We start from the raw sequence: 21,953 nt of genomic DNA, 5'->3' as shown, positions 1-21,953 counted from the left end.
ACAATGCACAGGATTGCACCCACCATCCTCAAGGGAGCTTCATTAATTATCTCAGAGATTAGACAGTTGATTCTAGAACAAGGGACTCTGCTATGACCCACAGAGAGGATAAGGGTACTGATAGAAAAGCCAAGTGATACTTACTTTTTAATGATTTACTAGAATTTCTAATTTTAAAATCTCATTTCTGATTTTAAAGATCAAGTCCTCTCCTTTGTGAAAAATATGTGAACAAATCTTGAATCTATCAATAACCAGTTTTGGCAAGAGATAGGACCACTTTTAAGAGAAGATGCAGAATATTGGACGTTTTGCTATGGTTTTCTTTCTATCAACTTCCTCCATGTTTTCCAATCCTTAGCATCTCCAAAGCTGAATTCCTCTGCGATCTGACTTCTATTTAAGTGACTTCTCACTTTGCTGAAACTTTGCCAAACTACCTAGGGATTCACAGTTGGTCACATAATAAACATTTATTTGTGTTTCTGACTCTTCTCACTATTGAACCCTGGTCTACCTCAAGTTTGCATTCCAAAGTCTGCTTTCCTAAATTCCTCTCATCTTGCTCCTTTAGACCTTGCCTAGTTGGGAAAATGGTACAGGAACTTTGGAAGACTGTTTGGCAGTTTCTTACAAAACCAAACATAGCCTTACCATACAATCCAATCATATCACTCTTTGGTATTTACCCAAGGCAGTTGAAAACTTATGCCCACACAAAGATATGCTTGTGGATGTTTATAGCAGCTTTATTCATAATTGCCAAAACTTGGAAGCAACTAAAATGTCCTTCAGTATGTGAATGGATAAGCAAACTGTGGTACATCCAACAACAGAATATGATTTTGTCTAAAAAGGAATGAGCTATCAAGTTATGAAGAGATATGGGAGAACCTTAAATGCATATCACTAAATGAAAGTAGCTAATCTGAAAAGGCTACATACTGTAGGATTCCAATTATATGGCATTTTGAAAAGGCAAAACTATGGAGAAAGTCAAAATATCAGTGGCAGTCAGAGGGTGGGGGATAAGCTTAGGAATGAATAATTAGAGCACAGAGGATTTTTAGGGCAGTGGAAATACTTTGTATAATACCATATGATGAATACGTGTCATTACACATTTGTCCAAACTCATAGGATGTACAATACTAAGAGTGAACCATAATATAAACTATGGATTTTGGATGATTATGATGGGTCAATGTCAGGTCATCAGTCGTAACAAATGTACCACTCTGGTGGAGGATAGTAATAATGGGAAAGGCTGTGCTTGTGGATGTTGGCAGCGGGTACATGGGAAATCTCTATACATTCCCCTCAATTTTGTCGTGAACCTAAAACTGCTCTGAAAAAATAAAATCTTAATATTTTTTTAATTTAAAAATTAATCTTACCTTGTGACTTCCATCTACAAAAATCTTCCAGTGACTCTTCCCAGCCTCAGAATCAAGATCATCCTACTCATCTCTGCTTTTCAAAGTGCACATAATTTGGTTATGACTTACCCACTGGAATATATGTGAATCTGTGTGAGTCCTTTGAACATGACAACATCCTGGCTTATGAATATGTCTTCTTATTCCTCCATTTGTCACTAGAGAAAGAGTAAAGATTTTAAAGCCAAACATAAACAAACTGAGTTTGAATTCAGGCTCTGCCACTTCATACCTATGGGATCTTACGGATTTCACTTAATCTAGCTCCATCTGTGAAAAGGTGATAATAATATAAAGAATGTTGATAATGCCACAGTGCTTATAACTCAGAGCCTGGCACATAGTAGGCACTAAATAGTTGGTAGTGTTGGTGATAATGAGGGTGATGATTTTCTTCCACTGAGCAGAGATGCAGAGAGCAGAGAAAGTTTCTCTTTCAATACTTCAACCAAGTCCTAACTAAATCAATATTGACTTATTCAATGCACATGTATTTTCCCTAACTACTAGCATACCTGATCTGAACCACACATTGTGTCTTATGCTATTATCTTTATAGAAATAAAACCATTCACCAATCAGATGGCTTGTAGCTTATGAATGGAATTTAATTATTAGAAGTATGGATTCTGAAAGTAAATTGTCTAGCTTTGCATCTGCCACTAACAAACTGTAAACTTGCCCAAGTCAGTTTACCTCTCCTGGCCTCAGTTTGTTCATACATAAATTCTGGATAATAACAGTAGCTATCTCATAATTAAATAATTAAATTTAAATAAGTCCACACGTATATAAAGTACTTAGACTAGTTCCTCACAATCATAAGCTCTCAATAAGTATTTGTTATCATTATTATTTCATTCTTTGTTCTCTTGTGTAACCCTCTCCCAGCTACCTTCCAAAACATTTTCCATTAGCTGGCCAAAGAGGACCCTTAGAACCCTATGAAATAGAATTCAATATGGATTCATAAGACTTAAAAAGAAAACAAAAACAAGCCTGACAGTGCTGGAAGAGTTTGTGGAAACCAGCATGGTTTATACACTATGGTGGGAATGTGAATTGGTACAGCCTTTCTGAAAAACAATATAGAGAGTCTGCAGATATTTTAAATGGGGTTATCTTTAATCTGTAATTTAACTTCTTTATGCCAATGAAATGATACATCAAATGCACTAACCTGAACAATTTACTTATAACCAATGTTTTGAACTCTGCATCTGGTAGATTGCTTGTCTCCATTTTGTTTAGTTCTTTTTCTGGAGCTTTGTTCTGTTCTTTCATTTTGGACATGTTTCATAGGGCTGCATTATCTACTGGTCTTAGTAGCATGGCCTTATACAGTAGGTGTCCTGTGGGGCCCAGTGGTGCAATCTCCCTGGTCTCCTGAGCTGGGTGCTCTAGGTGTGTCCCTTGTGTGGGTTGTGTGTGGCCTCCTGTTGTAGTTGAGCTTTGGTTGCTGTTTGTACATCAATGGGAGGGATTGACCCTCAGGCTGATTGGTTGTGAGGACTGGCTGTGACTACAGTGGAGGAGTTGTGGTGCAGGGGCTGACACTACAGAGCAGGATTCGCTTTAGCAGGGCTCTGGTGCCTGTCCAATCTGCCCTTTGAGTGTCATCCTTGGAGGTGGCTGGGTGATCCTCCAGCTCAGTCCGAAGCTGGCCACCAGGTGTGCCAGCCCTGGGGCCTCCTGGGAGGGAACCCGCTGGAGGCCAGTTCAACCACAGCCTGTGCCTTGTCTGGGGCCACCTGGCATGAGCCACAAAGCAATCCACAGATGGCTGCCACCTGTGCTGGCCTTGGAAGTGTGTTGAGAGGTCAAGGCTTGAACCAAGGTCGGCTGTCACTAGTGCTGGGCTTAGGACTTCTCAGCCAGAGGTATGGGACACACCAAAGGCAAAGGCTCCTTGTTTGGGTTTTGTGAACCTTTGAGAGGTTTTAAGAAAGTCTGCAGCATGAGCCAAGGCAGGCTGTTGATACGGAAAAGCCACTGGAAGCAGCTTGTGTGTGTCCGAAAGTTGGGTAGGGCGGGGTCTCAGAATCACCCGGGGTCGGGGTGAGGCAAATGAACGGTGTTATCCAGGTTAATGGAGACTCAGCTATGGTGGCCACCTGTGTCTGCACACCGGGAAGGAGGAGGGCTAAAGAAACAGTGGCTTCCACGGCTCCTTCATCTGGGAGAAAGCTGCCCCTCAAGCCCTTGCCCTGAGGCCAGACAGTACAGTTCATTCCTGAATGTCCCTGGTGCCTTTTGAGCTGCTGCCCCAGCTCTGGAGCTCAGAGTGAGTGTCCGTCAGCAAGGAAGTCCATGTGTGGGCCTTTTACGAAGAGTGCCTGGGGCTGCAACCGCCCTGGTTTCACTCAACCACAATCTCTGCTTGTTTTCACAGCCAGAAGTTGTGGGAACGTCTCTCCCTGTCACTGGAACACTGGACTAGGAAGCCCAGTGCAGGGCTGGGACCCTTGGCTCCTCTGGAGGGGAGGGGCCTCTGCAGTCCAGATATCCCTCCCCATTTTTAATGGTCACACGAGGGTGTGGGGTCAGCCCGTTCTGAATCTCCAGGTGGCTTCTTCTATATGTCCTTAGTTGTAGGGCTTTGGTACAGCTAGACTTCAGGTGGTTCTCAATGATGGTTGTTTTATAGTTTAGGTTGTTCTGTAATTTTGATGTGGTCATGAGAGGAGATAAGCTCAGTGTTTACCTACTCCACCATCCTGACCTAAAATCTCCAATGAAAGTAAATTTCATGATTACTGTTATTGTTATTATCACTATCATTATTTATTGTCTGATGAGAATTTCTGCTTGGTTTTCTATATTTCAGAGGAAAACTAAGAGCATTCCTTTTCATAGAGCTCATCAATATAACTTCTTCCACTCATTTATTTTTATACTCCCATTTAAAAATTGTAAATTCATTAATTTAATGCTGATAATTTCTGGTTTTTTTCCTCAAACCTTCTCAATATATATTTCCAGCCTTCCTTTTTTTTAATATAAATTATAATGATTACATAGCAATAGGATTGAATATTATTAAAATCTATCAGTCATCTAACCTACCTTATTCTCATTTAAATATTCAATAGTCTACAGAGGTAGGTATCATTATGCCGAATGGCAAATAAAAGCTAACATTTGTGGACTGATTGTCCTGTACCAGGCACTATACAAGTGTCCTTGTGTTAACCAATCTCTATAACAACTAACAACCCATTTTACAGATCAGAAAGCCAAAAAGCAGAGAAATTAATTAACTTGTGTGGCATTTTACAGATATTGTTAATGGTATTGTTGGGACTCAAACCCGATTCATCTGAACCCAGCCGTTTTCTCAATTTGTATGTTATATTGCTTTCACGTATGAAGAAATTCCTTTGGGAGAGTTTGATAAATTTGTGAGTAAGTGGCAGAACAGGGTTTGAAAATATGAAAAACACATATTCTAAGCCATTAGACTATTTTGATTATTCCAAAGAGATTTAGTGCCACAGTCAGATAATGAAATATTTTATGACTAAAGAAGTGTTAGAAACCATTTCCCATCCCCTATACCATGGCTTGTTCTCATTTAATTGTCCCATCCCGTTGTCTATTATCAGTTTCCCCTTTATGGGACTGATTAAAAACTCTGTGGCTATTCACTACTCACTGCTTATACCCATCTTTGTCTCCGCACATGTGAACAAACAGGACTGGCAAAGAAAGGGAACTTCAGTGAGGAACTGTAGTTGCAGGAGCAGAGGATGACAGGCTGCTGAGAAGCAACAGCAGCAGTAATAGTTATCCTTGATGAAACACTACCCATATTCCAGACGCACAGAGCACTTTGCATGCCTTATCTCATTTGGTTCTTTATATCAACCCTGTGAGGTAGCTATCATTATCTCATTTTCAGATCAGATATAGAGTTTAAGACAGACTTGCCCAAGGTCACATACGTAGAAGCAAGCACCAGGATTTGAATATGAGTTTCCCTAACACCATGGATTACCCAAACACCACACATATGGATTCCTAAACAAAATTAGGAGGGTGGTTTTTACTAGAGTCCTATTTTCATCCTATTTATTAATGGCTTTTTAAATTGTAATATGGGCAGTTCAACTTAGTAATTCACACAGGAAGAAGGCTGCTCATGGGAGGGCTCAGAAGTCAGTGAGGGCATTCTAAGATAGAGCATAGTTTCTGTCCTTACGTAACACAGCTGCATAAAAATTGTTTCCAGCCAGACATGTAACGTCAATGCTCTCATTGGATTACTCATTCAAAGCTGTCATTCCCAATATTGTTATGGTATCATGGCAACTGATTCAGGTCAGAATTCCTGCATTTAAGTCTTGCCAATCAGCAGAAAGTGTCTCACTTATTGTCAGAACTCAAGAGTCCTTTAAAGTTCATCCAACCCAACCCCCTTTATTGTATAGATTGAGAAACTGAAGTCCTACTGGCAGTAAAACAGAAGGTAGCAACTTGGATGAATCTCAAAGACATTATATGGAGTGAAAGAAGCCAGACACAAAAGATTATGGCCACCAGGTAATGTTTTTATACAAAAATAAACAAATAAAGTGAATTAAGCCTATTGAAAAAAAAGACTACATAACTGTCTGTATACTAGGATGCCTGTCTGAATCTCATCTTTTATTGAATAACTTCCAGAGACTATTTTGTGGTACATTTAGAATCACATTTAGAATTGCAGATGTGGAAAATTGCTCTGTGGAACAGAGAAGAAATTTACTCAAGATCCTGGAAAAAGACAAAAGCTAGGTTTGGATTTTACATTTCATGCTATTTTGGCTTAGACATACCTGGAGTTATATAAATAAGTTTTAATAGAGGCCCCTTTTGTACTGTAGAAAAAGCATAGTAGAAAAAGTATGGAGTTTGAAGCCACATAATTTGTATTCAGAAATCAGCTTTACCATTGTTTGTATAAATTACATTGTGTGGCACATGGTTGGCATTCAATTTATTTGGGGGGGATACGTGAAAGAAATATTGAATGAAATATGATACATCATTTAACCTTTCTGAATTTGAAAACAATAAAAATGAAAATCTTTTATATATTGTGAAACAGTAACCTTTAAAATATATTCTATAGAAGACTAAGTATTTACAATTATGTTATTAGAAAAAAACCTTTATGGGGTCCAATATGGTTTTGCCAATCTTGGTTTAAACCAATTAAATAACTTTGCTTGACTGCAGGACTTTATTGAAGTGCTAAAATACATGTGAAATTCATAGAGAAAAATTAAGTATACAGTATTTTCTAAAATGCTTTTACCACTAAATTCTCATTAGATTGAAATATTTATTAAAATCTCACAAAACAAAAATGTATTATAAAAGGGGAGAGTCATATCTTTTTAAAGGATGAGGGAAAATGTCAAACTTAGTTGATGATGCCTGGAATAAAAATGAAATGAAAAGAGATAAAATTTTCACATTTATTAACTTTCAAACCCAAATTTTAACATTTAATTAATAACTTTGAAAGATTGTGATGCCCTAAAGGAGAAATAGTTAAATATATTTGGGTGTTTGTTATATCTGAAGAGATGAAACATCCAACAATAATGGTACAGTGATAGGAGGAAAGAAGTGAAAATATACTATTAGGTTATTATATAATAAGTGGTTGGCATAATATTTAATCATAGTTGGAAAAGAGTTAAAATGTATATTGAAAACACTAGAGTAAAAGTTAAAAATATTTAAAGATGTATAACTAATAAGCAATAGTTGAGCTAAAATAGCATCATAGAAAAATATTCAATTAATCTGAAAACACAGAGAAAGAAGAAAAATGGAACAAAAAAGGCTTATAAAATATATAGCAAGATTATATATATCCCCAAACAATAATATGAATATTTATATTAATGTAAGTGGTCTAAATACCCCAATTAAAAGGCAGAGATATTCAGATTGGATAAAAAGTGAAGACAACTATATAGTATCAACAGCAAATCCACTTTAAATATAAAAACATAAATTAAGTATAAAAGGATGAAATATATATACAGTAAACATATCAATAACAAGAAAGTTGCAGTGGCCATATTAATATCAGACAAAGTAGAGTTCAGAACCAGAAATATTACCAAGAATAAAGAGGGATATTACATTAAGAAAAAGGGAATATCAAAAAGACATAAAGTTAAATTTGCGTACATCTACAGAAGGTCAAATACATGAAGCAAAAATTGATAGACCCTAAAGGAGAAATAGACAAATCCCAACTACACTTGGAGATTTTTAACAGTCTTTTCTTAGTAACAAATAAAACAAGCAAATAAAAATCAGGATGGACATACAAGACATTAACATTATCACCAACTTTAGCCTAATTGATAGTGAAAGACCACTGCCCAAAAAAAAAAGAATTCACATTTTCTTTCAAATGCACATGGAGTATTCACCAAGATAGGTTATATTATGGGCTGTAAAACAAATCTTGACACATTCAAAAGGATTTGAATCATGCAAGGAATTTTTCTTGACCACAAAAAAATTTACATTAGTAATCTTTGAAGGGCAGAACTTGATTTTCTACAGTCTTTCAAGGCATGTGCCCAGTAGTTTCTCAGTTAAAAGTCTAGAAAGGCTATAACAGAATCCAGACACACACTGAATTTTACAGAAACTGCTTAATCCCCCAAAATTTCTACCCCTGATTAGATTGATCTGATTAGGCTCTCATCCTATCTGTCTAGGGGGTTGGGGAGAAAATGTAGGGGTTGGACAGCTCTGGTAGAAAATACCATCACCTAGATGGAGACTTTATGATTATATTATACACTATGTCCAAAATACTATAAAAAATACTAGACAAGCAAAGTTGCAAGAAAATATAACTAATGGTCAAGAGTAAAAACATACAAAAGAAGCAGGTGCAAAAATGATCCAGATATGGTAGTTACCAGAAAAAGAATTTTAGTTAACTGTGGCTAATACATTTAAAATATGGAAGAAAATATGGACAAAATAGACAACAGTGTGAGGAATTTAACCAAATAAATAGAAGCTTTAAAATTAATCAAATGGACATTCTAGAACTGAAGAAGAGGACATCTGAAATTGAAACTGGTAGACACAGTAGAATGAAGAATTATTAATCTAGACGACAAGACTATAGGGAATTACTAAAATTTTTGGAAAAAAAATCTAAAAAAAATAATAACAAAAACCCTGGAGATGTCAAATTCAATAGTGAAATATTAGCTCTTGTCCTCTATGTCAGAAACTTAAAAGGGATATCAACTATCACCAATTCTATTCATTATTATAAAGTAAGTTTATGAGATAGAAAGAGAGAGAGAGAGAGAGAGAGAGAGAATATACATTAAAACTAAGCAGGTATTCTCCAAGTAAGGGTAGTGTAACATTCAAAAATAAATCCATATTATTCTCATATTAGCAAAGAAAAGAAAAAAAGCCATGAAATCAGATAACAACAGAAACAGCCTTTGACAAAATTCAATACATGTTAAAAATGCTTAGCAAACTAGAATCTCATAAAGAATATGGGGAGAAAAGTAAAGTAACCATTATTTTCAATGGTGAAATATTAAGACTTTCACTGGAGTAACAGATAAAGCAAAAATTTCTGCTTATACCATTTGTGTCCATCACTGTACTGATGGTTCTAGTCAATGCAACAAAGAAAAGGAGATAAGAGGCATAAGAATTAGAAAGGAAGAAATAAACCTGTATTTATTCATAGGCAATCCAATTGTGTGCACAGAAAATTCAAAAGAATATATAAATATGTTATTAAACTAAATATGTGGATTTAATAAGGTTGATGTACACAAGATCATTAAAAAATCAATTGTAACACTATACACCAGCAATAAACAAAATAAAATTTAAATATGATGCCATTTACAATAGCATCAGAAACATCAAAATTTTAGGAATAAATATAATGAAAGATGTGTAAACCTCTACACAGAAATCTATGGGACATACTTGAAAAAATTAAGGAATACTGAAATAAATGGAGAAAGACAAGTTCAGGGATAAAAAGACTCAATATTATAAAAATCTCAAATCATCTCAAATTTAATATATGAATCACTATAAGCATTCAAAATTCTAGCAAGGCAACTTGTAGAAATTTATAGCTGAATTCATATTACATATCAAAGTGCAAAGGGACAACAGCTGGGACTAGCTTGAGTAAGAAGAATAAAGGACTTACATGACCAGATACAAAGACAGACTTTAAAGCTAAAATAATTAATACAGCATAGTGTTGGTCCAAGAATAGACAAAATAACCAATGAAACAAAATGAAATCCAGAAATATATCCACACATAAGCAATAACCTGCTTTATGGAAAAGGCAACATTGAACTGCATTGGTATACTGGGGAAGATAACATTTTTGCAATCAAGGGTGCTGAATCAATTAGATATGCAAGTAGGAATGAACACACACACGCACGCGTGCGCACACCACACACACACACACTGCATACCACACACACAAAATAACTTCAGATTAAAGATTAAAATGTGAAAGGTAAAACAAAGCTTTTAAGAAAATACCGATTTTCCTATTCGCATTTAAGTTTTTTTTTTAATTTCCTAACCATAATTTTTTTTAAAATATAGATGGAACTACATTAAAATTAAGAACTTCTAATCACTTAAACATCTTTAGGAATTGCAAAGGCAACTGACAGGGTGGCAAGGTATCTGCAATGCATTTATTCAACAAAGAACTCACATTCGAACTCTTATAAATGAATAAGGAAAAATACAGGCAATACAATTTTAAAAAAAATTCATGAACACACTTTTCACAAAAGAAGATATCCAGATTATCAAGAACATGAGAGGATGTTAATAGAATTAGTTATAAGGCAAATGCAAAGTAAAATCACAATGAGATATAATTTCACACCTACCAGATTGTCTAAAATAAATAAGACAAAAAAATACAAAGTTTGATGGGCACACGGAGCAACCAGAAAACACGAGTTTGGTCACCCCTGATAAAGGCAGTGACTGGAAGGGAGAGTGAAGAAATAATGGTTAACATGTATGTTTAGTTCTTGGAACCTAATTAAAAATCCATTGTATGCACATTTAATGTATATAATAGAATAAAAAATGATTTTTAGAAATCATTAGTGATGATAAATAGATTCCAACTTTGAAGGGGAGAAGACTGACTTGATATAAGGGATGCTAGGATAACTATATGATGGATGGCTGAGTCAAAAGTTTAATTTTTCTCTCAGAACACAGTAATTTTGTTTTTAATTTAAAATATTTTAAAAAGTAGAAAGTGGAGAAATATAAACATTGTTAACAAGTTGGGCTTATAATCCAATTAGGAAAATAAAACTGAATAGGTAATAATGGGTACCACCTATAATTGCTGTAGTTCATGTGAATGAGACATCATGTTCCAACTCTTAAACATCAAAGAATCTCCAAATGTTACACTTCCTAGTTCAGTAATTTCTACTACGAAGTCCTTGATGGGCTCTATTAGATCTATGGGTTTAGAGGTACAATTGCTATAGGAAACTCAATCATCTAAGTTTCTAATTGACTCTAAACTCAATGGGAATCATCAGTGTCTACCCCAAAAAGTCAATAGGAACTTTGGACTATTCATAGTAGCTCATCATTGGAACAAAGGAGGTGACAACGCCTTGAGCTCCAACCCATCTAATAGAACACATTTAAAGCACGGTGCTCAACTGTAGATTTCATGCTTTAGAGAGATGGTTAGTGAGATAAGACAGATCTAGAGAGGAGTTATTTCCACAAAAGGGCCTGGAAACCATGTCCTGTAAAATAACAGGGGGGAAAAGTGGCATTGCTCCCAGAGAAGAGTACCTGAAAGTACTAAAAGGTTGCCTCGGGAACATGAGTCCTGATTTAGGTTATGTGGCTGCAAAAGGTGAACTGGGACCAGCAGGTCAAAATTATGAGGAGAACTCTCAATTTCTGCTGATTATAAGAAAAAGTAAACAACCCAAGATGGACTACCATGCCTTAAGAGGTAAAATACCACCTACCTCTGCAAGGGTATTGAAGGTGGGATATTAGCAATGAATGGAAAGTTGCAACTGATGATGCCTGGAATATTTTTCTTCCAACTCAAAGACTCCATGTTTCTTTAAAAGAATGAAGATCTTGGGGATTTTTGACTTCAGGAGACCTAGGTTCTCCTGACACTGGTCACCTTTCCTTACTAGGAGAAAGAACCTTGGACGTGTCATTTGACTTCTCTCATCAGTCCGTTAGCTGAAAATAAGTTCAGCTTTCTCACATTGGACTAAAGACAAAAATGTGCTTATGGAAGCACTCTGAAAACTGGGCCATACATATACTTGTCATTGCTCTTATTACTTGAAGAGTTTTACTGGTATCAGGAAGAAGACAGGAAACCTAGATAACAGGAGATATTTTTAGAGCTGTCAAAAATATCTGAGTGGGAAGGAAGCAGCTGGGACTCTCAGGCCTTGGAGTGTGGGTGGGAATTTCTGGAGATGTCATGTGAAGGAGGGAAGAACTTATCAAACATATGGCAGAAGGGAAGCTCAACTGAGATCACCGAAGAGAAGAGACTGTTCTTGGGGATCTGAGGACTCCTAAGCCTACTGGCATTGTACCCAACAGATACATAGCCAACTTGCTCATGTGTCACAGAAAAATCAGTTCAACAATGGGCGCCGGCACCCTGAGGGACCCTAAAGGTAATGGGAATAAGTTTACATAAAGTAATATTACTAAGTCACGTCAGTATTATAGAGAACGAGTTATTCCATGTGGTTAAGATTTCTGAATGGTTGAGAATTTACCCTTTATATGCCATATGGCTTATCCATATCCAGGGGGAAAGTATTCTAAACATCTACACACACACGTTTTGCTTTCTTGCATGAAAAATAATCCACATAATTTAATGTGCCCTTGATCACTCTACAAAATAGTTATACACTCTGGATTTTATTAAGATAGGTGGGCTTGTTTGCCCTGCACTGTTTTATCCCCCAAGTTATGTGTTGAGTTCACCTATAAGCTTTGGAATTTTCTACCTTAGCAACCTATACAGTAGCCGCACCCTAGCCCTCATCATTACATGGAACTCTTCCACTCACTCCCAAGATGCAAAGCTTCAAGCCCTGATTCTGATCAGATCACCTTCTTTCCATTTTTTTCTACCCTCTAACATTAATTCCAACTTGCCTCTCACATTAACATGCAAGGTCCCTCCTCCCTTCCTATTATCTTTGGCTAGCTATGCCTTTTCAGCTTTGCTCTCTCTTTATTCCAACATAAATTCATTGTTCAGATGTGTCAAGTGCTATCTCATCTTCAGAACCACACGATCTTGGTTCTACCCCTTCACTTTGCAAAATTCCAAACCTAATCGATAAAGGTCAGCTGTTTTCATGAGGGGACATAGCTTATACTTAACAAACTAGGCTTTGGATTCAGGCACATCTAAGTTTGAATTCTGGTTCTTGTACTTACTATTTCTGTGACCCGAGGCCATTTATTTAACTTCTTTGTGCCTCAATCCTGTATGTATGGTATATGCACAGAAAATGTCCCCAGCATGGTGCCTGACAAAAATCAGATGCCACATGAGTATTTCTCGAATGAAAATTAACATTACCATTCTTAATGTCATGGAAAAGGCCATTGATTTCACTTACCATTCTTTCTGACTTCAAAATATATGTACAACTTCAGGTGACCATTACCATTCTTAATGTCATGGAAAAGGCCATTAATTTCACTTACATTCTTTCTGACTTCAAAATATATGTACAACTTCAGGTGACCTTTCCTTTTTCCATTTCGCATCAGGAGAAAGATGACTACAACTCTCCAAGGCTAACCTCCCACCTCGTCTCTGTATTCCACACACTCCCACGTCTTCAAAGTGTTGCCTTACCAAATGTCCTCATAGTTATCTCACCACACAGGATGTTTTTCCTTTAACCCACAAACACATTTTATCTTTCTCTTGTAACTTACTCCCCCAATTTTCCCGCCTCTCATCATGCCAAGTTCTTCTAAAGGGCAGTGTCTACTTATAGCTTCTACTTCCTTGCCTCTCATTTATTCATTTACTCTACCAAATTTCATTTAGCTTTTCTCCCACAATTTTACTGAAAATCATTAAGCATTAGCTATGTAAAAATAAATTCTTTTTAAGCTTTTATTTACCTTCTCATCAAAATTTAACATGATTACTATTTTTCTCTGAGCTCTCTTTGCTTTTTATTTCATTGGCACTACTCTCTTCAACTATGCTTCTATCACACAAAATATTCTTCTCGATCTCATTGACTTGTTTTCCTTTCCTTCGCTGCCTTCTGTCTTAACTCTGATGTATGTGTTGCAATTTAATTTCTGACCCATTAAGTTTCAGTGATATGAGGTAAACCCCAAATAATTCTCTCTCATCTGAATCTCCCTCTTGACCCGAACTTCAAACTCTCTATCAGTCATTATTACTCACACATCCAAAATCAAACTCACTATGATATACTCACACCCAAGGCTCTTCTTCTTTTGTTTCCTATAAGGAGAGCTTCCCCATCCCCAGCAAGGAAGCTCCAAGTCATTTTTAACATCTTTTTATCCAGCCATGTCTAACTGGTCTCAACATCTTATCAATCCTATTCATAAAATCCCAGATCTATGCCTGTATTCTTATCATCGTTACCAATGCTTGCAAGCTTGCTTACTTGCTTTTATTCATTCAATATATAACTCTTTCTGTCCTATTACACTAAATTATACCACCCTTCTCCCAGTCGATGATGACAAAAACCTAAGAATGGTCCTTGATTTTTCCACTTCTCTCAGTTGTCACTTGTAATCTACCATCTACTGCTGAAGACCCACCTTATGATCAGCATGACATTGTCTCTACCTCAACCACCATCCTTGGGTCAGGCCAACAAGGTCTCTCACCTAACTTTAAAATGTTAAATAGCTGTCCCACTTTCACTCCTAACTCATAAACCCCTTCCAATTCATTCTTCATACACTGCCAGATTGTATTGTTTTAAAAACATAATAATAATAATAATAATAATAATAATAATAATAATAATAATATCACATAGAATACATTTACTGTGCCGGGCACTGTTTAAGTTCTTTACACGTATTCATTAGTTTCATCTTCACAATAGCTCTATGAGGTCCAAGGCTCAGAGAGCTAAAGTAGGTTGCTTAAGGCCAAAGATCTAAATAAAATCAGGTCATGTGTTTCCTTTCTTAGCAACCATCCAACAGGTTTATGTTACATCCATAATTAAACACAAATTGCTTACTGAGGCCAATGGCCTGCATAATCTCACCCTCGCCTAGCCCTTCATCTTCCTAGTGTGCTACTCTCCCCGTTCACTTGGCTCTGGTTGCACTTACCTTTCTCTCTAATTCTAAAAGATCACAGATTCTTTCCTAGCTCAGGGACTTTATTCCTGTTGGCTCGTTTGCCTGGAAAGCTCTTCTTCTACCTGATTCTTTCCATAACTTATTTCTTATTTCATCCTTCATGTCTCATATTAAATGTCATTGTTTTCCCTGAAAAATTTATCTGAAGTAAAGGCCCTCATTATTTTAAATCCAAGCACCATTTGAATTTTCCTCCTGGCCTTTACTATACCTGTAGCTATTTTGGTAATTTATTGTTTACATGTCTATTGCTTCCCTTGCAATACACTATAAATTCTACAAGGTCAGGGACCATGCCTTTCATGCAACATTGTAGCTTCATACTTGATAAGGTCCCTAGGACAAGGGATATGCTCAATAATAATTGTTTTACCATTTGTTTAATAATTCACATTTTAAAAGTCGACATTAGTTCCAGCTATATTCTAAGTGCTTGAATTACAAAAAGAATCAATGTGGTTTACAGAAATGTACAGTCTTATATAGGAGCAGACAAGCTAATAACTACAAAACTATGTGCAAGATGCCATAAAAAGGCAATTATGAGACGAGAACAATTTGGTCTTTCTAGAGGAGTCAAGGAAGGCTTCATGGAGAAGTTAACTTCAGAATTAGATCAGAGCTTATCAAATGGTTGTGATTTTGCCACCCAAGGGCCATTCAGCAATGTCTGGAGACATTTTTGACCAATGCACCTGGGGAAGAAGGGGATTGCTATTGGCATCAAATGAGTAGACACCAGGGATCATGCTGCAATGCACAGAACGGCACCTCCAATCAAAATTGCAAGTGTGCCAAGTTGAGAAACCCTGAATTAGATCTTAAAAGATGAATGAGGATTTTCCACCATCTAAATGACCACAATAGTTTCTCTCTGAAAAGTGTCTTCCTGAAAACATTCATTCTACACCCACTTGCCATTAGCTTTCTAAAACATAATGTCCACTTCACAATTGTTTCTGATACTAAAATCTAAATGCCTGAATCCTCACAACAATCTTGTGAGGAAGGTATTATGGCCCCCATTTTACTGCAAGGAAACTAAGATTCAGAGAAGGTAAGTAAGTTACAGGATCTCACACTAATGGCTTCCTTTTGCTTCTACAATAAATTCAAATGCCTTGGCATGTCAATTTATTGCACCATCTGATTCCAATCTTCCTTTCCAGCTTTATTTCCCAGTAGGGGTCCTAAACACAAAGGCTTAATCACGACTAATTCTATTCCAAAAACACTTTGGGACATGACGATGGTGCAGCCATGGTACAGTGACCACCAAACCGAGAAGATAACTTGACACCAAAACATGAAGCAAGCAACTCCACAGAATATAACAGGATTTACTGTAGGGTATTTCCAGGGATGGAGTCGACAGGAAGGTGACCCCAAGAGCCTGAGCAGGTCATCTTTGCTACTAGACAGTTGTTACAGTAAATGTTTTACAGCATAGCTGAACTAATAATAATTGACAAGACAAAGGGACCAAAGAATGCAGTAGGAGCGAGGAACAATACGACTTGAGGGTTTTATGATGGATAATTGCTTACAATTGATGCCAGCACCTAGTTTGATGCCAGCATCTAGTTATCTTGGTATGTTATACCATTCTGGTCATTTACTGACAGGAATCCTAATGGTTACATTGTGTAAGCTTACAGGACACAGCTAATCATTAACTATAAAGATTTGGTATTCTGGCTGAGACCAATTAAGTTAGTTAAAGTTTGAATAGAAAAAAAGCGGGGGTGGGTACAAAGATGGAGTCAGTTTTGTTCACGTTAGTATCTTTACAAGAAACAACTTGACACTATCCAAAAATATTGTACATACAGTATATACCACAGGAGCAAGCAATGCAAATTCTAGATGTACATCTCAGAGATACTTTTGCACTTCTAAACCAGGAGACGTGCACAAGAATATTCAAATGTCATTTTTTTGCAGCAGAAAAAGAATAAATCAATACAAATATCCATTAGCAAGAAGTTTAAATAAGTGATTGTGGTTTATTCATACAGTGGAATAGTACAGGGCAATAATCATGTGGTATATATAGAAATAAATATATCAGCATAAACAAAATCTTACCAATATAATCTTTGTGCATATAACCTGAAGAAATAATGCACTTGGTAATATCTTTCTGGCTCTGTCCCCTTGAGCAAGGGAAACAAAAGCAAAAATTTTAAAAATGGGGCTTCATCAAATAAAAAACTTTTGCACAGCAAAGAAAACCATCTTCAAAATGAAAGGACAACCCACTGAATGAGAGAATATGTTCACAAATTATATATCTAATAAGGGGTTGGTATCCAAAATATATAAGAAACTCATACAACTCAATAACAAAAAAAGAAACAATCCAATCAAAAAATGGGAAGAGGATATGAAGAGACATTTCTCTAAAGAAGACATACAGATGGCCAACAGACAGGGGAAAAGATGCTTAACATCACTAATCATCAGGGTGATGATTATACATAATGCCAACAAAACCACAATGAGATACCATGTTACATCAGTCAGAATGGCTATTATCAAAAAAGGCAACAAATAACAAGTGTTGGCAAGAATATGGAGGAAAGGGAACCCTTGGTGGGACTGTATATTGGTACAGCCACTATGAAAAACAGTATGAGGATTCTTCAAAAAACTAAAAATAGATCTACCATACAAACCAGTAATCCCATTTCTGGGTATTTATCCAAATGAAATGAAAACACTAATTCAAAAAGATATACTCATATGCACCCCTATGTTCATTGCAGCATTATTTACAACAGCCAAGATATGGAAGCAACCTAGATGTCCACCAATAGATGAATGGATAAAGAAAATGTGGTACATATATAAAATGGAATATTACTAAGCCATAAAAAAGAATGAAATTTTTCCATTTGCTACAAAATGGATAGACCGAGATGTAGTAAATGTTTAAATTCATACTACATATCTTTTTAGTTTATATTTTAGTTCTTGCTATTCTTTTTGCCTGAAATGACCTCCTTCCTTTTCCATCTGGTGGAATCTTACTCTTCTAAAAGCACTGTGGAAGTTCAGAGGGGGAAACTAACTTCAGGCTGGGTAACCAAGAAAGGCCACAGAGTGGAAGTGACATTTGAACAAGGCTTTAAGTTTTGAGAAGTAGAAACAGAGACCAAAAAAAAAAACAAAGAGTCATTCTGAGCAGAAGAAACAGCTTGAACTAAAACATGGACAATTCAAGTTTAAGAATACCAGTGTTGCTCCAGACAGGCGTAACAGCAAAAGAGGATGATGGGTTGAAAATTGAGAGAGAGAATGAGACCTTTCACATACCCTAGGAGAGACACTAAAGATTTGCATAATTCAAAAAGAAAAAAAAGTTTTCAGGAAAGCACCATGAAAGCAGATCAAGAACAGGTTATGGTAAAAGATATAAGGATCTGGGCTAAGAAATTAGCTTGACCAAACTAACTGGGATCCTTTTAAATTCTCCCTGGTCTTTGGTACAGTATTATTAAATTATGAAATTTGGGGGCCAGCCAAGTTGTGTGTTGGTTAGCAGTTGGCTTGGGATGCTGGCTCTGGGTGGCGGGGCCCCAGTTCGGATCCCACATTGGGGCCAGTGATGTTACGCCCTTTTTAGAAAAGAAAAAAAAAATTATGAAATTTGGCTTAGTTATCAAGACCTAAAGCAGTAGATTACCTTGGGACAAAACATGCTCAAAGAGCATGAGAAAGTCATGGGGATTTTTTCAAGTGTTATCTCTAAATTTCTAAAAATTAAGTACCTACCATAAGAAATTAACCACAATACTTTTCCTTTAGCTAAAGATATTCTATGAAATAAAAAATTAGTGACGCTAACAAATTATATGAACTCGGGTCAATAGGATGCCAACGTGGCAATTCAATTACATTGCTGAACACCTTTATTGGCTGGAAAGAGTGTGTGAAGCATTTCAAGATGCTTAAACAACTTTCTAGGAGCTATTAGTTATTTCCATAGTGGGCTTCAGAGTTGGAAGGTCAAAGACATTCAAAGCTGGAAAGGATATTACAGTTTATCTAGTAACCCTTCATTTTAGTGATGAGGAGGTTTAAGCTTAGACAGGGGAACTGTGCTTATCCAAGGTCACAGGATAAGTTAGCTATTCATTAAGGTGAATATTTATTTAACCCTTACCTTGTACTATGCACTGGGTTGGTATTTGAACCAGGAATACATTCCAGGTCTCCAGATTCCCAGCTTTGGGATCTTGTGCTACAACATATTTTGCCAAGCACTTAACTGCAAATTAATTCACTAGGGACACATTTCAGCTTATATTTCTATAACTGAGGTCCATGGTCCACCAGTATAAGATCCTGGGCCCTAACCTAGACCTACTAAATCAGCATCTCTTGGGGAAGAGTTATGAAAACTGTATTTTAACAAGTTCCCCAGGTAATTCTCATTAATACAAAATTTGAAAAGCACAGTCCTAAGAGAACGGACAGGAGAAAGTGAAGTTTAGACTTTTAACTGAATTTAAGAAGGGAAACAGCTAATACCAGTCAACCTATACCCAGAAGCAGAAAAGAAACTGATTCTCTAGTGTAGATTTATGATATTGCAGAATCTTACCAACTGATTAGCCATTTACCTAGAAGTGTACTTCACCATTTCTAAGCACTTTCACATGTAATATCTCATTTAATCAAAACAAAACACTGAAATTGGCACGATGATCTCCTTTTTGCTATCAGGAGAATATGGCCCCAGAAGGTTAACTGACTTGCAGGGGGTCACACAGCTAAGAGGCAAGGCCAAAATTCCAATTCACTGCACCTCAATTTCCTCATCTGTCAAAGAATTATACTTAATGAAATTTAGAATTCTCATTCTGATGCATGAAAAATGGGACGTGCACCTGTCAGTGTCTTCCCTCTGTGGTCTAATTCATTGCAGAGTCAAAGTCTATGTACGTTTCCTTTCAGGAAGCAGAGGACAAATGAAGGGCAAACATCTCTTACCAGACTGAGGCACTGAAGCCACCTTAGAGAAGAGTATCATATGACAACCCAATCTTTGGTGCTTCAAGAACTTACTCCCATGACTGCCTATGTAAACCCTATTCCCAACAGGTGTTTCCTCGCAGGTGTCCGCATGACATCACAGGTCTACTTCAAACACTGCCAACTGTCCTCTTTCTCCTGGAAAGAAACATGTTTGCATTCCTTCTGCTAACACTAATACTATCTTACATAAGTTTAGCACTGTGTAGTTTTTAAAAGGTCTTGAAAGACTTTTCATCGGAGCCCAGCAAGTTCTTGGTCGTTATGTTCTTCTACTAGCTCTTAAGGCTTCTGGGCTTCTGATGTAGATCCATTCTAGCCTGGTGCTCCAGGAATCCCCATGAATAAAGTCCCCATCCCTTTAAGCTTGGGGATTTGCACTGCTTTCCCCCTACCTCCCCACAGCCCCAGAACACTGGGTGGAATCCAGCAACCCGCTGATATAGTTCTCTGATTCTGTCCCATGACTCGCATGCCCAAATGAGATTCTCTCAACTTCCTGCCTTCATACTAAGCCTCGTCCATGAGAAATCATGCCCCAAAATTTAATACTAAATTCCCCTAACGTTAAAAGCTTAATGATAACAGCAATACAGTTTTCTATGTCCAGGAGATTGCTAAGGGATTTATATGTATTATCTCATAATAATACTGTAGAAAAAAAATATTATTACTTTCATTGTACAGATAAGTGAACTGAGGCTCAGGGAGACCAAATACTTGCTCTAGTCACACAGCTAGTAAGTGGGATTTGAAATCAGGTCTGTTGAACTTCAAGAGCCATGCTTTTAACTAGTCAGCTACACAGTCTACCTTAACCACATGCTTGTCACCATACCCTTCTTGTAAATATTGAACTGTATTTGAAGACCTAAAATTCCTAACTGCACCATCTGCAGCTGAGTCCCTGCCCACCACTGTCCTATCCAAGTGGGTAGATGGTTCCAGCGTCTCCCAGTCATTAAATCCTACTAAAGTTAACCAGGCTATGCTTGGTATTACATGACATGTCATCCATTTGATCTTCCCAAAAGCTCTGTGAAATCGACGCTGCATAGATCATAAGCTCTACTATCTAAATGAGCGTAGGTGAGGCACAGATAATTACCTTGACTAGTCTGGGTTTAATATCATTAGCAAGTGGCAAAGCTATGACCAGAACCAGGTTTCCTGACTCAAACACCAAAGCACTTTACATAAAATTCCCCTCAAATGCATTTAAGTTAGGCAAGGAATAGGGAAAACAATATGCACAGAGTGCGATCCATCTCAACGCTGAAGTGTATAGAAATTCAGTTCTGCATGGTTGTTTGAGGCTAACGTGTTATCAGCCTCTTCACCCTTACACCACCTCTATTAACACATATGCAGTAGAACAATAATCCATTCAGTGCATAAAGAAGTCACATTCAATGATCCAGAGTTTATGACCTGGTAGATTTGAATGAAACTATATAATAAGTGGAAGGAGAAGAGCAAGGAATGAAGTAACAGTAAAGCAAGTAAGATCTCTGGACAGGAATCAGAAAAGATTCTGTTAATGGGATTGAAAGTTTACCGTGCTAAAGTTAATTTTCCTGCAAAGGTAGTTTAGGTTTCACAAACTAGTTTTGGCTGAGCCATGTCAACATCTGACATTTCCCCCAGAGAAGTAGGAACACAATCGACACCATTGAAAAGGACTCAGTAAAGATGGAGGCTTCTATCCAACCCAGGCTATCTTTAATTGAAAAACAACATATGGGGACAAGAAAGCTCCAGAAGTCACTCATTCAGTGCCCTGTTCCAAGACACAATCACCTCCATTCAGCTCCTCAGAGTGATCCAGGACCTTTGCGGAGGAAGGGACTCATGGGTCAGCTCTTGTAACTCCCTCATGTTACAGATGACACAATTGATGTACAGAAGGAATAAGTGACTGGCCCAAGGTCACACAGTGAGTCACCATCAAAGCTAGGGCATCAGCACCCGGTGCACTGCTCCTTCCTCTCAGGAGTTATGTAACTGAAG

At 37.0% G+C, this 21,953-nt stretch overlaps 1 protein-coding gene across 1 annotated transcript in view; it reads right to left on the bottom strand.

Annotated features, from left to right (window-relative positions):
* The window catches only part of SPINK5 (serine peptidase inhibitor Kazal type 5), a 154,901-nt gene that overhangs the window by 103,702 nt on the left and 29,246 nt on the right, over positions 1-21,953 (bottom strand). The window contains exon 2 of the mRNA XM_019633652.1: positions 1,509-1,597. The gene's annotated coding sequence lies outside the window, so the exon portion shown is untranslated. The remainder of the gene's footprint in view (positions 1-1,508; positions 1,598-21,953) is intronic.

Source organism: Hipposideros armiger, unplaced genomic scaffold (genome assembly GCF_001890085.2).
Source record: "Hipposideros armiger isolate ML-2016 unplaced genomic scaffold, ASM189008v1 scaffold_1367, whole genome shotgun sequence".
NCBI classification, from domain to species: Eukaryota; Metazoa; Chordata; class Mammalia; order Chiroptera; family Hipposideridae; genus Hipposideros; species Hipposideros armiger.
The sequence above is the reverse complement of the archived record's forward strand: the minus strand, read 5'-3'. Positions and strand labels throughout refer to the sequence as shown.